The sequence below is a fragment of the Calidris pugnax genome, unplaced genomic scaffold, assembly GCF_001431845.1.
Source record: "Calidris pugnax isolate Ruff unplaced genomic scaffold, ASM143184v1 scaffold125, whole genome shotgun sequence".
NCBI classification, from domain to species: Eukaryota; Metazoa; Chordata; class Aves; order Charadriiformes; family Scolopacidae; genus Calidris; species Calidris pugnax.
The window spans coordinates 967,882-991,077 of record NW_015090906.1 but is presented as its reverse complement, the minus strand read 5'-3'; the positions used below and the strand labels follow the sequence as shown (position 1 = coordinate 991,077).

General features: G+C 45.9%; 1 protein-coding gene across 1 annotated transcript in view; it reads right to left on the bottom strand.

Annotated features, from left to right (window-relative positions):
* CCDC3 (coiled-coil domain containing 3) overlaps positions 1-23,196 on the bottom strand; it is a gene marked incomplete at its 5' end in the record, with an annotated part of 40,321 nt that overhangs the window by 2,917 nt on the left and 14,208 nt on the right. The window lies entirely within an intron of this gene.

Genomic DNA, 23,196 nt, shown 5'->3' with positions numbered 1-23,196 from the left:
CAGCTCACAGGGTTCAAATCTGCTGGGTTGAATGATGGTCCAAATGCAAAACATCTGTGGCATGAGGTCTATCTCATCTCATCTCAATGCCCAAGACATCACTAGAAGAGCAGCTCACAGGGTTCAAACCTGCTGGGTTGAATGATGGTCCAAATGCAAAACATCTGTGGGATGAGGTCTATCTCATCTCATCTCATCTCATTTCATCTCATCTCATCTGGGCTATATGTGTTTGCCATGTTTGCTGTTTCCTATTTCTAACTTGCCTCCTGTTTGTGGGTAGGAATGGGATGAGAAAAAACAGCTACAAAGGCTGCTGACTAGTTTCAGTGCAAAGGAGATGGGCTCCCAACCCGCAGTGTCACTTGGGATGGGATGGGATTCAGCTGCCTTATCTTAAGCAGCTAAAAGTGAGACTCAGCTCCGGGATCCTCTCTTTTGGTTTCCCTTGTAATATCTGCAGGGAAAGAAACCTTTCAAGAGGGTGATCTTCGCCTCCTAGGGAGGCTCTTAACAAAACTCTCCTGTTTCACTGACTACAAAGGCAGAAAGTTCCATGATTTCTACCTGGGCAACATTTTGCAAGCAGAAAAAAAGGACAAGGACAGCCCCACCATAAAGTTTCTGATCTAGAGGAGCCACCACTGAAATCTATTTCTGCCCAGAGTGATGTGCCTCCTTCCTTTTTTCCCTTCAAAAAGCCTCCCAAGATATTTTATTGTGCAAGTGGGACTTTGAGCTGGTTGCTGCACTGGTGCACTGTGAGGAAAGGCAGTGTCTTCTGATGGATTTATCTCCTATATACATCTAGACTTTTTTTTTTTTTACTGTGTGTCAAGCACTCCTGGAGCCTGGATGGGCTTTTTCTGGCGGAACATCTGGAACAGACAGGGAATCTAAATAAACAAGTAAATCCTCACTGTGATGATGAAGGATTACATGTTTCTTTCCATCTTACTTTGTAGTATTTTCAACAACTGAAAGTAGAGGAGGGAGCCCGCTTTGATGAATAACATTTCATTTGCTTTGGAAACCCCCAGCAGCTGAAAACCATGGCCAGTCAACACAAACACAGCGGCTGCTTCCAGTCGCCACAACCTCTTGTTTCTTGTGCAAAAGCACTACAGGGCTTTACTAAAAGGCAAATGCTTGCCCCGATCACCCTCTCACAAGGGTTCTCCTATAAATGCGTGCTTGGGAGACTGGGACCTCACAGATGAGGGCCAGAAATTGCACCAAAGAGGAGGGAATTTGGTTTTGATCACAGCTCATTCCAAGCGCTATTTGAAAAGAGCCAGCACCTCTTGGCTTTCGAGTTTGCCAAACCCTTGCAAAACTTCAAGCAGAACACTTTTTGAATTTAAATCGCTGCAAAGGAGAACACTGAGTTAGGAAAAGATGTTTGTTGGGAAGACAGGAGGTGGAAACTCTGCTTCATGAGGGATTTCTTGCATTTTCCGTGGATGCAGTGGTAGGTGTGGTGTATAACAGTGTCTGATGCAGAGGAACAAACAATTCATGCAGTTGAAGTATGAGGTTGTGCAAACCCAAGCATGTCTGATCTCTCTGGGCTGGCTGGTAGTGGCATGGCAATGTCTGATGGAATCAGGAATGGCATTAGCTTTATCCCAGAGGCACTCCCAAGCCTTTAGAGGTTGGTCCTCTGTCAGCAGAGGTCATCCAGCTCTACAGAGCCACCCAGAAACTTTTCAAACATCATCAAAAAGCTAGCCAGCTGTGGTGGTGCAACCACTCCACCTTTTTGGGCCACTCAGAGAGATTTCCCCCCTGACCTGGGCCACATAATACAATGGACCATAACATTACCTAAGACAGATAGTGGTCCAACATAAAAGAAAGAAAAGATTGGAGAGTAAGGTACCAGAGTGCTATGGCAATCCATTAACCTACCTGGCTCCTCTGACTCCTATCGTTTGGGAACAATTACAACAATCCATCACTCCTGACAATGTATGGATCACAGCCCAAAGAGAGGGGTGTGATACCAGAACTTCAAGGTCTAGCAAGTTCTGGGCTTGCGCAACTGGTGGAAAGGACCAGATTTGGGCTGGAGTGGAAAAGTACCTGATGAAAGTAAATTATCTTGGACCTTATAAGCAGCAAATCTAGCGAGACCCTTTGAGCTCTCCTGTATCACAGTGGGCTGTGACCAGCATCTCCCCTGAGCTGGGATACCACTCCGGTAAACACCTCTGGGGTTAAAGGGACAGGGTGAGTCAACCCTCTCGACTCAGTTATTGCCTAAATCTTCAAGCTCTCCTGCTCAGACTCAGGCTACATGGCTGAAGTTAGGGCTATGATACCCAAAACCCAGCAATGATACCCAAGTCTTGCCCTTCATTTACCAAAGGGAGAAAAGTTGAGTTCTAGGTAGCTCCACATGCACGCTCCCTGTGGGCAGCAAAGCTGAAAAACATTGGAGGCCCACAACCTAAAAGTCTTTCATTTCAGGTCTCCTAAAAATATCTTGCACATCAGGCTGGTTTTGGACATTTATATATAGGGTGTCATCAGGCAAGATGATTGTAGGAATGTGTTTAAATGTGTGACAGTGCGACCTGATCTCTGCATGGACATGATGTGTTTTTAGAAGAACTGGACATGGGCCACTTTGGTTTCTTCTCCTCAAATCTTCCTCCTGACCCGCACTACTGACTGGGGCATTGTCTAGCTGGGATACTCCTTCAGCATCCCAGATCCAGCATCGCCCCACCACAACCTCTTGGGAATGTCTGGTGGAAAAAAATGAGAGTGTCTGTCTATTATTCCAAGCACATCTCCTGCTCTGCTGCCCAGCCTCCTCCACACTGCATCCCAGCGAGCTCACCACATCCCCACACCGCTCTCCTCTTGCCCTTCCCTGCTATAGATCTGCTCCACAGAAAAGTTAAAAACTGTCTGTATTTGCTGCACGTTGCTGTGCTGCTCTGTGCTGTTCAAATTATATAAAACATCTTAAACGAAACCTTACGCAGCACAAAGTGTATATACTCTGTCTCAGCACAGCAATAATTCATGAACCCTCTCCCAAGGGGATCAGGAGCCAAACATAGCTCTTTATCTTTCTTTACCTCCACCAGGATTTATTTCCCCAACCCCTTCTCTGGTCTTAGCAAGAGGAGGGCTCTGTGCCCTGGGGAAGCTGGTAAGGACACGATACGGCTCACGCAGACGATCTTCACCTCTCCTGGCCAGGGAGGTCCCCTTTGAGCCCTGCCTTGCCATGGCCACATTCCAGACTCTGAGCATCACTTTCTCCTTTTGTTCAGCCCCTTTGGGCAGGCTTCGTGGGAGCGAGCTTCTTGGATGGAAAGACGGATGGTGCGGTGAAGGATAGCAGGAGGGGTCTGGCAGCGGAGGGTATTGGGTTTGGGATGGAGTGACTTAACCTGCAGTTACTGGGACTTTTCAGCCAAGACTAACACTCCTGCTGAAGTGTGGAAAAGCCCCTGTCAGCACTGTTAAACCGTCATGTTGGGTGAAGGGGTGGGGGCATGGCAGTGCTGGGTTAAACCACTTCTTCTTGCTGCAAGACTGCACCTTTCAGAGGTACAGAATTGGGGTCCTGAGGGCAGATCCAGCATCACTGGCACTAATGGAGGTGAGCTGGGATTTCACCCTAGGGCTCCATATGAATCATCAAGACACATAAGACCTGGATGGAGAAAGAAATGATTGTGGCTGTGCCTATCTTACTTATCTTACTGAATGCTGGGTCAGCATTTGCTGCGGGAGGTGTAAGGCTGGTGGGCGCAGTCTCCAGTTCATTTGAAATATTAGAGATGGGGACTTCGTTGGGGTATGAAGCACTGCCTGCAGGGAGCCTCTGCCAGGTTACACCCACCCTGAGGTGCCTTGGCACTGTGAATGGTGCTTTTCTTCTCCATTTCATTGCTCACTAAAAGCAGATTTTCATTTTAAACTCCTAAGATGAAGTCAGTCAAGGCAAGTCATCTCACCTTTCCCAACCATCATCAGAGAAGAATGGGCATATTGAAGGGGAGACTTCTTGCCTACCTTGGGTGGACCACTTTTGCGGACCCCTCTCCATTGCCTAGATAACTGACATGGATCCTACCCCAAGTCCCACAAAATGGCAGCTGGCATCACTGACCACATGTGGCAGGCTGCAAGAGCAGCATACAGATAGTTTTCTAGGAGTCTGGAGAACCTTGCCCTGGAAACGGACCCAAATCCATGTCCACAGGCAATCAGGAGTCTTTAAAAACAGCCCTGTTGGTTCCAATCTCCATCAAACCACTTCTTGGTGGAAAACCACCCAAAGGACTGTTAGAGGGGCTGCCAGGGGCAGCTTTTAGACTGTGTCCTAGCAGGTGTATACCCAAGTATCTTGGGCGATACTTGACCCTGATGTCCCCCTGAGCAGCTGAGAAGGACCCATGAACCTGGAAAATGTGAACAGTGTTTACAAGCTGATACCAGGTGACAGTCACGCTCGGTCCCCTCTGCCAAGATTGGGGATGGAGGTGGAAATGTGTCTTCATGGTACTTGGATTGGTCACTGTTAGTACCCAGGAAGGGATCAAGATCTGATTCTCTATAGTTGCAAAGGGAAAAAGGCAATAGTTTAACGAGAATAGAAACCACACTAATCAAGAAGACAGGAAAGGGTAAAAAAATAGGTGTAGGGTATGAGCCAGGCTGCCTACCACAGGCACCTCGCTTGTGCCAAGTGAGCAGATAAGTCAGTCCAGACAGTAAATCCCTAATTTCCCTACCCAGGCAGTGGGAGACAGAAGGTCTCCAGGAAGAGAAAAAAATAAATCAAGAGGGCAGGACCTCACTCTGGGGCATCTCCAAGTCCCTTTCCTCGCTGACCACGCAGGCAGTGAGGGAAGCACACCAAGATCCAGCCAGCTGCTTTTCCCCGCCACGCTGAGGCGGAGGGACTCTGTTCTCGCCTCGTTTCCTTTGAAAACGTTCCTCTGAGCGATTCGCCCAAGATGCCACAGGAATGCGGTGGTGGATCTGGGAGGGGAGTGGCAGTGAAGTCTCACGTCTAAGTGGTTTAGCAGGAGCAGCCCTCCTCCTCCTCCTCCTCCTCCTCCTCGCCTGGCTGCAGCCACCGAGCGCTGGGCTCAGTGCTCAGCCCCACCAACTCCATACCTTGTGCTTTCAGCATTTCCAAGAGCTTCCCAGACTTTGGCACCCCTCCCGGCTCGAAGTTGGGCAATGCACACCCACTGAGATGGTCAGGGTTGGGGGAGGCCGAGGGTCTTACAGCCATCCCAGGGGTTTAGTTCCCAGGGACCAGGCAGTGCCACCTTGCCAGGCTCTTTGCTGAGACCCACATCACCTTCTCCGACTCCCTCCACCAAAAATACTCGGGGTGGCCAGTGAAATAATGAACTGCGGGGTGGCACACTCCTCCATAGCGTGCAAAAGCAGAGACAGCAGCCAGGACACAACTCCTGGCTCTCCACCCCCATTACAGGGCATTATCGAGCTCATTGCAAGGGCAGATGGCTTATAGACTTTGCAGCACAGGTGAGGGGAGACCTCATCACTCTCTACAACTACTTGAAAGGACACTGTAGAGAGGTTGGTGCTGGTCTCTTCTCACAAGTAATTAACAACAGAATAAGAGGGAATGGCTTCAAGCTCCAACAGGGTAGGTTTAGACTGAACATTAGGAAGGAATTTTTCACTGAAAGAGTGGTCGGGCATTGGAATAGGCTGCCCAGGGAGGTGGTTGAGTCACCATCTCTGGATGTGTTTAAGGGACGTTTAGATGGGGTACTGAGGGATATGGTGTAGGGGAGGACTTTGTAGAGTAGGGTAGATGGTTGGACTCAATGATCCCAAAGGTCTCTTCCAACCTGAATGATTCTATGATTCTATTTGAAAGATATAAATTGCAAATACAAATCAAGGCAATGCAGTGCCTGCTGTGGCTCCTTCAAGGTACCATGTATGGTGGTAGATGTTCCTGATACACCCCTGTCCTGTTCCTGGTGAGTACACGGGGCAGGCACGGATTAAGCCGCTTACTTATAGGTGAATGAATGTAGCTGAGTGTTAAAGTGCGCTAACCCAGCTCAACTATGCTGAGCTTAAAGGAAAACGTTTTGAGTAAGCAAAACAAAATCTTTTCTCTTTTGCTAGAAGCAATTTAGGTGCTGAAGGCAAACGTAGTTTTAAGTCTGCCTTACAAGACAGGCTGCTTCATAGATTTCTACATTCTGCTCTGCGTGAATTGAATGAATGTAGCTGAGTGTTAAAGTGCGCTAACCCAGCTCAACTATGCTGAGCTTAAAGGAAAACGTTTTGAGTAAGCAAAACAAAATCTTTTCTCTTTTGCTAGAAGCAATTTAGGTGCTGAAGGCAAACGTAGTTTTAAGTCTGCCTTACAAGACAGGCTGCTTCATAGATTTCTACATTCTGCTCTGCCTGAATGCTGAAATGACTGAGTTACTGAGCTACTGCTTTTTTTTTTCCCTTTTTTTTTCATTTCTGTCTCAGAGCTAGGGTTGCAGTTTCAGCTGAGCTTCAAAAGTCTCTGTAAGAGGCTTTTTTTTTCTATAATTGTACAAGAGCCTTCCATTTCCACAGCCACCAAACTTTCCAAAACTTGCTATCCACTTTAATTTCCAACTCAGCTTTTTCCCACCTAGTATTATTATTATCACAATAAAGCTAATTAGGTCTGATATGCCTAAAACTACTTTGCCAATATACCTTAACTCAAGTGTATTGTTCTCCAACTGGGAGTTGCTGTGTGACCGCATCTCCATTTAAACTTGTTTTACTTGGCTTGTATTTCAATAGGATTAGGTCACCATTCCCCCCCCCCACATACACAGAACAAGTTAATTAAATACCGAGGCAGGGATAAAACCAGCAAGACCCAGAAACAGAGTGTATTGTGTCCTTCCCTCTCACTGATGGGAACGCAGGGAAACGAGGAACCGCTGCTCAGAGCAGCACGTCATCTTACACTTTGCTCCTATTTATTGAAATGTCAGTGTCAGTTTTTGAATGAGCTGACTTCTACTTTGTATTATTTTGTATTACAACAGCTCCTAAAACTTCATTTCATTTAACAGTCCTGTTCATTACACAGCATGCATCCTAAAGCAGGGTACCAGTGAAGGAAGTACAATATATTCAAATACAACATCCTCAGATGCAGATGGAGCCAAGAGCCAGCATCAGCTGGTGAGGAAACTCATTTATCTTTACCAATATTAATTTGTGTGAGAACAATATCAGTTTAAACCACGGTTATACCAGGTTTGGGGCATTTAGTGTAAGTATGGTTTACTTCAGACTGATGTATTATAAATTGTAGGAGCTCTCTGGAGGTCCTAACAGAGGTGATTGATGCTCTGGTGTGGCAGGTGCTGTATGGATGCCTGCAGGCTTAGGTTTAGATTAAATATAGCTATTAGGGGTACAAAATAACAGGTGGGAGATGTGGGCTGTGGGAGGACAGGGAGGCACATGGAAGCAGTGAAACAAGGTTGATTAAGGGCTTAATGAATTCAAAACCTCCTGTAGGTAAGGCAATACTATACCTCCATGTATCCCCCAGTGGTTCAGAGTACAAACGCTCAGTGCCCAGATCCTCTGTGGCCAAGAAGAGAAGGACTGGGATCAGTAAATATAAAATAAAAAAAATATTTTATATAGAATAGGAAAAAACCCTCGTTTGTCTGTCACCTCTAAGTCAAAATGGGGAAAGAGAGAAGCAGAGCAAACCCCAGCAGGCTGTGGATGGGTATTTGCCAACGGCCACAGTGTGACTGCAATGCCTGAAGTGCTGCCTCTCAAGACAGGACAGAAACAGGGACATTTACTCTAAGTGGAGATTACATCTTCTCCCCAGCAAATACAACACTCCTAGGGCAATTTTTATGCACAGGAGGAGAACCCCGGCTGAGAAAGGCAAATGTTTAAAGTTAATGCAACATCTATAAAAGTCATGTTCCCTTATAAATCCCTCCACTCTGGACATCTTGGCTTCATACTTCACCTAAGCTGCTGCAGCTGAGCTGCCTTTACAAACAGATAGGATTTCCTTGGCTGCAGGCTCAACGGAAAGCCCTGAGCCTGCACTGCTGCTGTGCAAAGCTTCTGGATTTCCAAGAGCAAAGGCAGGTGCCCCGGGGCAACCTGCTGTCCTCTGGTGCCACTGGGAAGTGGAGGTGTCTGCCCTGCTCCTGAGAGCCTGTAGGAGCTGCTGGAGATGTTTTACTTTATTTGTCAAGCCCTCTTGGGTGCAGGAAGGCGTGGGGAGTGAAAAGGGCATAGAATCATAGAATCGTCTAGGTTGGAAGGGACCTTAAAGATCACCCAGTCCAACCATCAACCTAACTCTGACAAAAAAATAAATAAGAAATAAGCAATAAAAAAATCACTAAACCATATTCTTGAGGACGATGTCAATACGTCTTTTGAACACCTCCAGGGATGGTGCCTCAACCACTTCCCTGGGCAGCCTATTCCAATGCTGGATAACCCTTTCCGTGAAGAAATTTTTCCTAATATCCAATCTAAACCTCCCCTGGTGCAACTTGAGGCCATTTCTCCTTGCCCTACCTCCTGTGAGATACTTGTATTCATCTGTACTTGGTGGGTCCCTTGGGGTAGTCTTTGCACCACCCTGCTTCATGTACACAACCTAGATGCTGGGTGGGAAACACTGGTTTTCTGGGCTCTTTCCACAGTCAGTGGAGAGAGAGAGAAATTCCTCTGGAGGATGAGTCAGAGAAACTAATTTAGAGCAGGGGAGCAGGCACTAAAACAGAGAGGAGCAGTATGGAAACAACTCCGAGGCTGTGCTTACGCACGCAGCCGGAGACGCCGCTGCCAGGGCAGGAGCAGGACAAGAGGCTCTAATGAAGCCTGTCCCTACAGGCAACGAGGGATCTGTGAAACCTTGAGGGAAATGACGGCAGCAGCATGGAAATCAGGCTGGATGAAGCACGAGGGGCTTGAAGCAAGGCATCTGCATCTGCTCCCGAGCCTTTCTGCGAGCCTGGAGCAAAGAGGAGCTCTCAGCAAGAAGCTGTTTGCTCTGCCCCGGGTGAGTAGCCCCAGGAGAGGTGGCCGAGCCAGAGGGGTGATGAATGGGCACACGCAGGGCAGAGGACCAGGCTCAGCCCTCATCCAAGCACGGAAGTGCCACCGGTTGCCACAGCGGTGAAGTGGAAAAGCTTCGGTGAGGTTGAAGAAGCAAAGACAAAGGGATGGAAAAACAAACATCTGCGACCCGCAGGCGCTCTCTGGCTAACGTCAGCAGGCCGAGAAAGGAACCGAGGAGGCAAAGCGCCTGAGAGACTAATCAGCAGCTCTGAATAACGAGCTCCAAGCACTAACATCTGGCTGACGGGAGCTCGCTGCTACTCACAGATACTCCCGTCCCACCGGGCAGCTCGGAGCAGCCTGTCCACAACTCCGGCTGCTGCGTGGGCTGTAAATCCTGAAAGGGCCCCGGACCACCCTGGATGCGATAAATGGGCAACAGGCTACCCCGAGCGTGGCAGGGCTTGGCCAATAGCCAGCCTTCAAGGTGCAGAGGCATGGTATTTAGGGGACCACCCTCCTGCTTGCCTGTGCTTGAATGGCCCTAAGCGTTTGGGGCATTAATGTCTGTTTCTGTAAGGAGTTTCTGTAAGGAGTAAGGAGCTGCTGTTCCACTCTGGTACAACCCCTTAGATGGGGTCCTGTTCCTGAGCCAGTATTGAAACTCCCAGTAGAAATATAAGGTCATATTTGAAATTGAAGGTCACATTTGAAATTGAAAGGCATATTTAATGGCCCAACTCTCTCCCTGCCCATTTGCTGTCCTTCAGATACACTCAGAAGCATCAGGAACTCCCATCAAACGCTGCACAACTTACTGCCTTATACAGGGAAAAGCTTTTCACACAAGACTGGTTACGATACCCGTGGAAAATAAGGTCTTAAGATAAGCCTGAGCCAGGTCTCCCCACAGACACAAGCCTGGAGCCCTCTCTCCAGCCCGATTTCAGGAGGAGGAGGGTTGCAGCCACAGCTACACCTGACGGATGCCCTGGGGTGAACCCTTCCCTGCAAACATCTAAATTATAGAGTGCGCACTCCACCGCTGGTTCATGTTACGATGGTGCCCCTCAACTGTTTAATCCTAAGTTAATAATTGTGTTGGAGTGAGCTAATTACACACAGCAAAGTGCCACACCATTGCACAGCGAGCACAGGGCGATACCTCCGTGCTACAGCTCTGTCATGCACTACTCTGCTTTTTGGCTCTTTTGTGAATAATTCCCCTGGGCTCTGCAAAGCCTTGTAAAATCCTGCTGTCAAGTGCACTTACCTGTACAATCTGCTGTTGTTCCTGGCCAGATGCTTAGGGAGAGGTAGCAAATGTATCCCTGGAATTCTGCGTATGCACGTGTACATGAGGGCTTTAAATCTGGTTACGAAATTAATTTTTCTCTATCAGTCCAAAATTCTCCTGTGGATATTCATTTTGCTCTTCTCACATTTCTCTGACACAGAAGTTATCTGTACTTTCACCAGCTTTGTATTGCACCACCTAAGCGATAGCAAGAGCCAGGATCTGGAGAGCCACAAGGAGTTCACCAGCTTTGTATTGCACCACCTAAGCGATAGCAAGAGCCAGGATCTGGAGAGCCACGAGGAGGAGAAGAAATTCTTTCCTATGAGGGTGGTGAGACACTGGAACAGGTTGCCCAGAGAAGCTGTGGCTGCCCCATCCCTGGAGGGGTTCAAGGCCAGGCTGGATGGGGCTTTGAGCAACCTGGTCTGGTGGGAGGTGTCCCTGCCCATGGCAGGGGGGGTGGGACTAGATGATCTTTAAGGTCCCCTCCAACTCTAACCATTCTATGATTCTATGATTTGCCCCCCACCCCTCCTACGGTATCCACAGCAGGCACCATCTGCACAACCCCACAAGAATTGCCTAACTCCATAACAATTAATAAAAAAATTTAAAAAAAGACAAAAAAACTCCCAAACCTACAGTGAGGAAGCCAGGACCTGGGCTCTGGCCTAGTCCCTTGACTAGGACACTTTTCTTGTCTTTTGGCAATGGTAATTTTGGAATAGCAAAACTGCAATTATTTTGAGCCGCGTTATCTGAACAGCTTGTTCTCATTAAGCAACACACGCACTTCACACCTAATCAAAGAGGGCAGATAAAATGAATGTACTAATCAGAGGAAAGGAACTGGATGTCTCCACTACAGAGAGGGCAATAATCAGGGGAAAAGCAATCCCACTGAGAACTAGTTTCTCTGTGCTTCAATTCCCCATCTCCAAAAATGGGGGATTACAGGACATCTGAGATTTACAGAGTTTTCTGAGCTGTTACAGTCCCAACCAGAAAGGTCTACACTCAAAGTCTGGAGAGTGTGGGGACAAAAGCAATTGGGGAGCCAGGACTCGTGGTCAGATACTTCACATGAAGAATGTTCTTGTTGCTTCTCTGTGCATGTTCAGAGTATTAGGCCAGAAAGCACATTTTTCTGTGAATGGCACTGCTAGGCATTGCCTACTACTGCAGCCTTGTCTCCAGCGGTCCGGAACCCCATTTTCCAGTAAGGATTCTGTATAAATTGCCTGGCACTGAAAGCAATCCCACTGAGAACTAGTTTCTCTGAGCTTCAATTCCCCATCTCCAAAAACGGGGGATTACAGGACATCAGATTTACAGAGCTTTCTGAGCCGTTACAGTCCCAACCAGAACGGTCTACACTCAAAGTCTGGAGAGTGTGGGGACAAAAGCAATTGGGGAGCCAGGACTCGTGGTCAGATACTTCACATGAAGAATGTTCTTGTTGCTTCTCTGTGCATGTTCAGAGTATGAGGCCAGAAAGCATATTTTTCTGTGAATGGCACTGCTAGGCATTGCCTACCACTGCAGCTTTGTCTCCAGCGATCCAGAACCCTGTTTTCCAGTATAGATTCTGTATAAATTGCCTGCCACTAGAGCTCATGGCTGGTTGAGCTCTCAATAATTAGGGGTTTAGTCGATAAAAGTTTTTAATATAAAAGTTGCGTCTCTTTGTGTCACAGATCTGTGTGTCATTTAAATCCCCATGATTCAAGATGGGGAAAATCCTGGCATGTGGATGCTTGGCTTAAGCATGTGAGCAATGTCCACGGGATTTGGGTGTGTGCTCTGTCACATTCACAACACAGGAGGAATTTTCAAAGCTGGGAGGATCACAGATCCCACTCAAAACCATCGGACGCTTTTGGAAATCTCCCCAGGTCTCTAAATGATTTACCAAGAGTTTAAGTTTTCTCTGAAGAGAAGGGTAACGTGGTTAAATGTGCCACAATCCTGAACCCTCTGCAGGACCCAAAGCCTCTGGAGGGACTGGTAGAGACCCTTTCCTGCAGGTATTTGAGGCCTCTCTCCATCAACCAGATGTGATTTAGGGTTAATAAACGTAAACTGCAACACAAGCTCAGCTGGAAAGACTGGATAACCAGCTTGTTTAACCTGATTCCCATCCAGACAGATCTCTCAGTTCTGCCTTGGTCTGTTTAATCCTGTTAATAAGTACATTGCTGCACTGGTGTACAGCACCTACACTTCTCAGAGCAACCACCGTTACTGAGAGACAATCAAACCAGTGATCTACACTGCTCCCTCAGGATATAAATTTGAGGCATTTCCAGTGAAGAAGCACCAAAAAAAAAAAAAAATCATAAAAAATCGCGTCAATTCACGTGTTTTTCCTTCCATACACTCCCCACCCTAGAGATCCTGTCACTTACTAACATTTCTGTATTTAATCCCTTCCAAAAATAACCATTTTCCATTGAGAAATTTGCAAGTGTTTGGGAGGGGGAGGAGTTGTTTGCTGTTTTGATGGAAGGAGAAAAACTAAATTATTTCCTGGCTGAGATTTATGTGTCAAGTTTTAGCTTGCAGCCAGATTTTTTTAGCCAATTCTCTGAAGAGAATTCCAACTTTTCTTGTCAGTGATTTTGTGAAGTAATTCCTGATATGTGCCAAAATAAAAGGAGATGCCACACTATGGAGGTTTTAAATGGAAATCCGTGCGCAGAAGGAAAGGGCACTCTGGGCCCTTCCCATAGAAGGAACAAACGTCACTCTGGGCAGAGCTGTCAGCAGAAACTCAGCCCCAGTTTACTAAAAACTGGTGAATATGTTGATGAACCGGTGTCTCTTAGATGCTTTGGATGCAAACTGAGAGCAAGGCAGAGATTGCACTTGACCGTGGACAAAATGAAGATGTTTTTCTTGAGGCATCAGGCTTTTTTTGGAAACTTAAGAGCAAATGCCTTGACGTGATACCTTAAAGATGTTCCTGATCTGCTAAGACTATTCGGTTTGATGCTGGTCAGCTGGACAGTGTTATGGTCATGTCTTCCAGCAAAAGGACACAGAAATCCCTCACGAAGCCATGGGCAATGTTGTACTCCTCCATCCCTTCTGTCACATTTGTCATGACAGACCAATGCAGCAGTGATGGCTCAACCAGTGCCTGGGGCAGTAAAGTGGCTGGAGCATCTGCCTCTGGACCAACTTGAAGGGAAGAGAAAAGAGGCAGCAGAGATGAGTAACCACATGTGCCAAAAACCCATGGTGAGACTTGGGTGCCCGAAGCCCAAGGTCTCAGGTGAGACTCACTGTGAAAAGCCTGAGGTTGTTGGCTTCATCCACGTTAACAAGTCAATTGGAGCAAGAGGAACATATCTGCACACTGAGGTTCTCGATGTGATTAGGAGCAGCAAATTTGTGGGGAAAGGGAATCAAATGTATGAAGGACCAGCCATGGAACCCTTGTGTTCCCACTAGGAATTGATGCCCACCAGACAGGCACCTAGAGCAGCCTGTCTGTGTTTCCCCCAGAAGGAATCTATTCGGTGTACACCAAAACCTCCCTGTGTACCAAGCCAACATTTGCTAAGCCAAATTATGTCTCCTACTTATCAGGCTCATTCTGTGTCATGAATGAGATTGCAGTGCTTTGAAACGACTTCTTGACAAAACTAGGGCAGCTACTACACTTGCAGGTGTTTTCCCTGAGCTCCATGTTTTGGTAGAACTTCAGAAAACAGTAGCCCTCACAACCATTGCACAGCCTCCAATCCTTCCTGACGGGTCGGCTCCAGCTTCTCAAGGTCTCAGAGCTGGGCTCGTGGGGGCCCCTCACAGCTCAGCTGAGGACAGGAGGTGGTGATGGATGTGCAATGAGGCTCCAGGACTGTGTAATCCAATTGTAACTCAGAAATAGCAGCTGGCGGCTCCCCAAAGAACCATCTACCACTGAAGCTCACTACATTTCTCTCCCTGAAGTTTCCCTTGAAAGCTTGAGCAAAGGGGAGGGCTGGCCTGGCCCTAAAATAACCCGCCTGTTTCCCTTTACTTGACACACTGCAAATCCTTGCTGGTGCTGACATCCACGCTCTCCCAAACTCCCACATTTTTTAAGATCGGTTGAACCAACAAGTGCTGGGACAACACAGAGCCCGTGAAGCCACCTTGGCTGTGTTTTAACGCCTTCTGGAAAGATCCTAATGCAAGACAGACGTTCATGACATGTTTGCACTTGTAACTAAGCGCTGGCTACACTTGAGCTTCGCTGTAATGAGCTCTCCCCAAAATACCACACATGAAATGCAGGAAAAGAGACAGGGAAAATGGTTTCAGAGTTATGTGTGAAGGAAGGCAGATGTCTAGATGCGAGAAGTAAGTAGACACGAAGATCTCCATACTGCTCTGCTAATGACTATCCACACCTTAAGGCCAGCAAAAATTTGTTTTGGTACTCCAGTTGTGAAGTCTCTCAGACACAACCAGAACATGATTTTCAGGTACATCATGAGGCTGGAGCTGGACTAAGTTCATCAAAAGCCACAGACAACCAGATCTACTAAAAAATTCCAAGAAATTGAGATTGCCGTGACCTTTTGCTTTGTGTGAGGGGATGGGGAGTGACATATCAGAGGAGATGCTCTGCTATAGACTCAAGGCAATGAGTCAAAGACTTACTTACTTACATGACCAGGTAACAATTTGGGTAAGGTGACAGAAAGGAGATCAAAAGTGAGGCAATAGCATCTAAAGAAACTGCCACGTGTCCAACAGCCACATGTCAGCTTACAAGTGCCTTTTGAGGTCAGTGGTATCATTGCTGGGTAGGTGCAAACTCATGTCTTAAGTCACTAATTTGAACACTTAAATTTAGTGAAGACTATTCAAAATGCATGCCACATCCTTGTGTACACCTTTGATTGCTGAGGGATGCATGTGGGTAGGTGCAAACTCATGTCTTAAGTCACTAATTTGAACACTTAAATTTAGTGAAGACTATTCAAAATGCATGCCACATCCTTGTGTACACCTTTGATTGCTGAGGGAATACTTCCCCATGCATCTCAAAGTTTAATTATTTAAAGGCCTTTTCAGACAATTAGAATAAAACTAATGCATCTGTAACAATAATCAAGAAACAAGAAAATTATAGGGACAATCCAACATAAACAGCAGTTGATTCAATTACTGGGCTGAAGTCTGAAGACAGTGTTTTGTCTCTTCATTTGGCCAACCTCAGACCCAAGTCTACTCCAGAGTGTGGTGAAAGAAGAGCTCACAAAGCAATGTTCCACCTCTACCGCTTATCGAAGTAGGCCAATATCCTAAACTAGCAAAGCCACTTTTATCCAAAAAAATTCTGGAAGCGGCTTCAGATTTCAAACTCATTTATTACTTTATCTTTGTATGTATGACTCATAGTTAATGAAGTCAACAAAAAAAAAAATCGTACAGAGGAAAAGAAGAAAAGGGAGGGATCCTCTAATAAACTCTACATTGGCTGAAAAGGTAGTTAAGCAACTTCCAGTATCAACTCCCCCCCATGTTAAATAGCGAGGGGTCATATGCAAATACACCTAATCAGTTCTGAACTGAGTTTTGAATCTTGGACGGTGACACGGTGGATTCAGATATGAGTTGCCTGGACTTCAAAAATCCTGGTTAAGAAATAATGAAGTTACAGTAATGGCCATGACAAAGCATGTCTGTAGGAACCACAGGCAGGCACTCCTCAGTCTTCATCCTGCGTGCGTGTTATGCATTAAATGACAAGGGGCATTACAGCACACAAATAATTCCCACTCAGCATCTGCAAGGCTTGCAGAAGTTCAGAGGAGAGGACAAAGCCCTGCTCAGCACTGACAAAATACAATCAATTCACTATTACAGATTTTCCACGTCTTCAAGGGCGATGTGGTGTTATGGGGCACTTTGGCTCCTTGCGGTCAGCAGAGACAAAAGCTTCCTGAAGACAACACCAAAATTCCCTCTCCCTATTTCCACCAGGACCCAAAAAAAACCCCCCGTAGCAGCCGTGAGCAGATGTTATTCCAGCCTTCCTTTCAACAGCTGCCGGACACCTCCGAGCACGGGGCTGTGCTGGTGGGACCAGCGTGATGCATCGCCACATCCCCGGCCGGTGGCAGGTCAGCAGCGTGCTGCAGACCTCAATCTCCTGCCTGCTTCTTTTTTTAAACACCACAGTGTCAGCTGAGTTGAACCAGTTTTCTGGACGCTTTCCCATTTCCTTAATACTTCTGCAAACAGCTCTCAGAGTGCGAAAGGGCTCAGCACACATTTTTAAAGGAGCCCAGACAAGCACTAGTTGGTTGTCACTGCTGGGATGGAGAAGTACCGGCCCTTGCTTTCCCCCTGTTTTTAAAGCTAGTCTGCATCAAGTTTTATTGTATTTGATGGGGAACTCTAAAAAGCTCCTGTTCTGAAGTGATTTTAAAAGACAGCCTCTGAAGAGCAATGCTTTTTCTCACCCTGACTCTTCAGCTATAGTTGAGCTTGGTAACATGGTGCCTTGGGCAGCTTCTGACCTTGCTTTCAGGGCTGCTTCTTTCTCACTCCTGTGGCTGGGATTTCTTTGTGATCATGGCTGTACAAGGTTTCCCATGGCCACAGGGAGACAAACACCTGTGACCAATGGGCTTTGGGGCAAGGACACTAAATTCTCCATTACCCAGCGCATAGCCCCAAATCCCAAGTTTTCTCTTAGACAAACTAGAAAATAACATGCTGAAAGATCAGGTCCAGTATAGGGCAATGAGGGCAACAAAATCAGTTCTGTTTAAACCAGGTTAGATCTGATTTGCTGTATAAAATCGTTGTAAGTCAAGCCTTAAGTTCACCAAATGACCTCAGCAGGTGTGTATCTTTCCAAGAAAAAAGATCCAACCCCTCTCTCAGTGATGAGGAGTCCATCGTAACCCCTGGCAAACTAAAGATTAATGATCTACGTCAATTTAAAAAGCCACCATATTTAAGTTGGATTATATGGATGTATACTGCTACCAATTTCAGCAAGTACATTACCATAAGGAAATCTTTCATAAAATCGTGTCAATGGGAAGTAACACATTCCATTCAGACCAATCTCCCTGATGGAAAAGGGTGCTTGGAATTAGCAGAGATTGTCTAGCTCCATGGATAATTTATCAGTGCCACCAGCTGATCTCTAGAAAAGGCTTAAAAATAACAAAAGACAACTAATCCATTTTCAAAAAAAAAAAAAAAAAAAGATTTAAGGCAGGACATTTCTGGTTTGATTTCCGAGTCAGGAAATCCTTGCTGTAATTGCAGGCTCCCAGGTAAGTGACGCTTCCCTCCTGCCATGCTCCCACCCACGCCACATCCAGGTGTTTAAGGAGGTGCTGCTTTCCTCTCCAGAGAAACACGGTGGCCTCTAGCAATTGCTAATTAGCACTTTGCTGATCGACAAAGCGCCGAAGAGGGTTTGCTTCTGTATCGCCGCTAACTCCCGTAACCGATAATTACATTTTTGTCAGGCTGCCAAGGTCCTCACACACACCTGCACGCTGCCCACACCGTCGTTATGAAGAGATTTATAATAATTAATTGTAACATTCCTATCACACATCTCCCCACCCACTTCCAGCAGCGGCATGTAAGTCTGACGACGGGCATGTCTGACTTCCCCTCCTCGTTAACCAGGTTCACAGCAATAGAATAAAGTCAGTTAAGAGCATCTTCTGTTTGCATCCTTTGAAGCTTTGATTCATTTTTTTACTTGACGTCTTAATTTAATTCTGGGTGAGGAATCACGCTTTCTTTTCTTCTTTCTTCTTCTTCTTCTATTTTCCCCTGGTTATTTGTTCACACCTTCCTGACTAGTCTAGACAGCCCTACCACTTATGATTTTCCTGAGATGGACAGTTTCCAAACTGCACAGCTCTCCTCCCACAGAACATGGGCCAAGCTTCACAAAACCAAACCTCTTCCCACGGATCACCATTTCCCCGGCTAGCAACTGACATCCAGAACCAAGAAGGTGGGAACTAAGGGCTGTGCAAGATATTCCTCACCTCCAGGACCCTTCCCAATTTCCAAAGGCACCTACGGTCCATGTAGCATCCCACCAAGCTGCACTCCTCATGCTGGTATTTCTGCCCGCTCCCAACTCCATGCTCCCAAACTGCTAACACGGATGAGCCCCTGCTGCAGTGCTCATCTTGATGGTCTTCATGCTGCCCTTCTTTGAGAAAGCCAAAAGCCCTGTTGAAATTTTCCTTCTCCCTCATTTTCTTCTAATCTGTTTTGCATTTTATTCTTTTTTTTTTTTTTTTCCTTTTTCCGCACCATGTTCTGCTTTTACGTCCTTCTCAGTTTTCACTTTCTCTCGCAGGTTGCTGGCACTACTGACATCCATCTGCACTTAATCTTTTTGGGGTTAAGTCTTACACACAAATATTTGCTTTCCCTGTTGGCACTTCCAGCAGTCTAGGCAAAACTTTGAATTTTCCCTGTGGCAATAGCAGTGGGAGGTCCCAGACAGTAAGGGAAGGGGCTTTACTCCCTCTTTCCTCATGGATTTGCATCCCAGAGCATTTGTGGTAGCTGATTGCCATCCAGGATAGGACAGAAACAACCTCTTTTGAGGCTCAGGCATCAAGAACAGTCTGTAACCTTGCACCCTGTGACATGAGAGAATACAGGATAGTGGTGTACACAGTCACAAGTGCCCTGGAGGGAGTGAATCAAGACTGACAGCATCTTCCAGCAGAAAAATCAGGGATATCAGACAATATAGTAGAAACCAGGTTCAAAGCAATCAAAAAGTGATGATTGTCAAGAGGAGGCTGAACAGCTTCATCCACTGAAAGTCACTGATTATATAGAAACAATTAAATATACGGAAATCACTTCATCACAGAGAATCCTGTACCTGAAAACACTGGAGGCTGGGAAAGCATCAACAGGGATCACCATATGTCATTACCCTCTTCTTACACTCTTCCATCGATACCTGCTTTAGATATCTGTTGGTATGGGACTTTTTTTTTCTTTTTTCTTTTTTTTAGGAAGGGGACATGGAATGTTGACAGTCTTTTACTGTGAAAAAAAACAGTAAAAGCGCAAATAGGTTCATTTCAGCTTTTTCACAGCCAAGCAGGCAGCAAGGACCACTTCAGCTCTGAAGCTCACCTTTGCCTGATAGCCAGATGTTAAGGTACTGATGTCTGTACCCCGCCCCGGTCACCACTAATGGAGTACAGATGCCAGATGTAGGTAACCTGATTTTCACATCATGCTTGTTTTTCTCAATCCATGGACTTTGTGTCCTTTGTCCTTGGTTCCTTCTTCTTTGCCATCAATGGGAAATAGTATATTGCCAATTTTAGAAGGCAAGGCTGGGACAGGAGCTGAAAGGGAGCTCCCACCTTCTGGGAGATGCAATGAGGGCAACCACTTGCATGATCCGAAAGGGTGTGTAAAAATCTCTCACAGGTCATTAACGTCACCCCTTGTTACCACCAAAGCAAAACTCATCCCTCTGCCTTCCTAAGAAACTCATCTCATGAACTGCTTGGAAGATGGCTTTGCTTGGCCATCTGAAGAAACCTATGCACGTTTCACCTTAATGGAAGCTTTAGAGAATTACTTTAAGAAAACCCATGCCTAGAACAAATCACATCAATTTTTCTTAACAGCATGTCCTTGAAAAGTTGACTGTACTTCTAGGCCTTCATGTTAAATAGGGCATGACTCAGCGTTCTCTTCAAGGGGTCAACCAGGCCTTGAGACTACTGCAACTACAAAGCTAATTGATCCTTTAATTTACAAAGATGACCCTCAAGCTTTTTAGATCTGGTTGGACCTTCTACTTTCAAGTTCAGCCCTCCCCAGAAATGGTACCGTGCAAGGAATGACAAATTCTAAATAATGGTTTGAGGCAACATAAAGTGATATGGTCTTTTAGTTCCTGACAAGAGCAAATCTTCCCAGGATCGTTGGTACCTTTCAGGCACCATGCCACTGCTTGATTCATTGTGGCAAGAGGCAACTCTGTCTCCTGCCCTTTTCCTTTTCCAGAAATCGAGAGTTTTCCACAAAAGCATGTCTCCTTTGTCTGGCGAAGGGCAATCCTGTATTCAAACCCCACAAACAGATGCAAAATTGTGGTTGGCTTGGCTGGTTCTACTGCATGGCATCTTTCCTTTTCTCCAGCCCAAAAGTGCCCAAGTGCCGCCCACCAACTTCTTCCATCACAATGATGGATTATATACTTCTCCAATTATAGGCGCAGGCTGAGGAGGAGGAGAAAGTGGACTATATTCCTTAACATATGGTTCCTCTTCCTTTAAAGTCAGTGTGAGTTTCACTGGATACAGGAAAAGGTCCCAAACTGCTTCCACCAAGTAGACAATACAAAGCACAGTAGACTTGGCTACTCCATGGCTTGCTTTGCTTGAATATAATCTGATTTCTACCTCAAACTTTTAAAATCAAATCAGCAGCTTCTTTTGTAGCCCCAACTTATATTCTCCACTTTTCCTCAGAAGACACTATTTTGCATCAATTCAGGGCTTCCAATACTGGAGCACCTGTCAAAAAGTCTCCTACGCTCCACTCTGCTGTTGGCTGCAGCACTTTAGAGCCCTGTATGCAATGAAATTCACATTTACTCACATTTTGGGAGTAATGCTGAAGAAGAGAAGCTCCCTAACTCCTTTCAGCTACTCAAAAAAATATCCAACCAAGAAGCTAATCCCAAACCAGAGTATTTATACAAAAATGCATGGAAAAAATAAGTTCAGAGTCCCAACTAGAATATATATTTGGAGACCAAATAGAAAAAGGCCTAAAATCAATGTTGAAGTAATTCAGAGAGCCGCATGTAAAAAGGTTGTCTTACATGATGGTTCCAGCAATGTTATCTGGAGTAGAAAGCTTATTCCAATTGCTAATGCAGGCTTTGGAGTCTAAAATTTTCTATGGTCAGAGACTTTATTACCTTTTGATAAAGTATTGATAACATATGTGTCCTCTTTTTTTTTTTTTCTTTTCCTAACACCATTTTGAAAAATGCTTTTAGTTTCATTTACACATTTTACACCATCTCCTAAATCAGACTGTAACTGACCACAAGCGTTTAAAAAAGGGGGGGCAGGAGCTTTGGAATTTCAAAACAAACAAATTATTTCAAAGCAATTTAGAAGATTGGATTTAAATCCACAAAATAAAACTCAACATCTTATACGCGTTCAGCAAATCATATCCAAAAGGCTTTATAAGCTAGCTCCAAAATGCACCATAAGCTCCAGCCAAATTCAAGCCACCTGCTCCACATGGTGATAGATATGGGAGGAGGACCCCAGGCAGGCTGCAGTGCTTGTTTCCAGCTCTTGACTTTTCCAGAATCCATTGAATCTAAGCCCAGAACTTCTATATCCAGGAAAAGCAGACAGTGAGACAGAGCCATAGTCATGGTCAGGGTGTTGTAGCAAAAACACTCCAGGACCACGTCAGTGCTTTTTAGTCCCTGATAAGTCCACATGGGGCCAAGGCCAGACCACAATGTGAGCTCAAAAGAGCTAAAGACTTTAGCAGTCAAACATCTGCCTTCATGCTCCAATGGGACAGAGGATACTCCCCTAACTACACAGGAAGGTCTTCTCCACTGGAGAAGGTGATGTTTCAGTGATGAACAGCAGGTTTCCTGCTGTTCCTGGTTTTGTGCCCTATCTCCCAGATCCCCTTTGGCATCTCAAATGGTAACAGGCACCTACTTCAGGCAGTTGAGTTGTTCTCATAAGGCAGGTATCCCAGTCTGACTGTTGATTCCCACCCAGGGGTCAAACTGCCAGGGACACCCTGCCAGCTTCATCGCTTAACTTTCTGGGCTTAAGGGTGGAAAAAAGGAAAAAAAATTCTTTTTTTCTTTTAGTGGTTTCCCTTATTAGAAAAAGGTATGTTACACTAACTGAAAGCACATTTCTGAGATGTTGAATACCACATTGGAACATCTGCTTGGTGACCTCCTAGAGCAGACAGAGACGAACCTCTTGCTAAAAGCACAGAACAAATCTGCAACAACCTCTGTTCTGCTTTTGGACTCCCACATTGCTCTGAATCCTCATTTAGCTAGATTGAGATACTGCCCCTCCTCCCTCACTCCGTTGTTTGCCTGTACCACTGCCCGTAAGGACTGCCTGCATCTTTCCAAGACAGAAAAAAAAGAAAGGAAAAAAAATTCCCTAGGATCTGTAGAGAAAGGGACAATAGACTGCCCCTGATAAATACTGAGAGCAAACATTAACACAGCAATAGTCGTGTTCCCAGCTCGGTAGTTGTGGGGTTGAGATGCACCCTGGACGCTGCCAATGTGCATGTTAATGTTTAAAGATAGATGTGGGCTTAGGAGCAGGTTAGAGTACACAATTAGCCCTGGGCGAGCCTGAGATCTCTCCATTTCAAAACATAGGAAATGCTGTAAATACCATAGCAAATGCAATTACCAGAGCGTGATAAACACCATTTCATTAGCAGCGACCACGGGAGGCTTCTCCCGTTTCAGACATCTCTGACAATGAGCAGGAACCAGAGGTCGCTCCTGAAATCCGGACACAGAACAGGCAGGCAAATGCCTCAGGGATGCCTCCAGTCTGGGATTCTAGTTTTAGCCCTTCTCTGTCCTAACGCTGTGATGGAAGGAGCCTGCTCCTTCACATCCTCAACATCTGTGATGTGTTTCTGAAGTGATGACTGTCCATAAGGAGCGGGATGTGTTCCAGCAGCTCCAGAGTGCCACTGACTTGGAAGTGCCAGGACATTTCCCGTCAGTATTTCAGCTGCTTCTAGACATGGGTTAAATACAGGAGGGT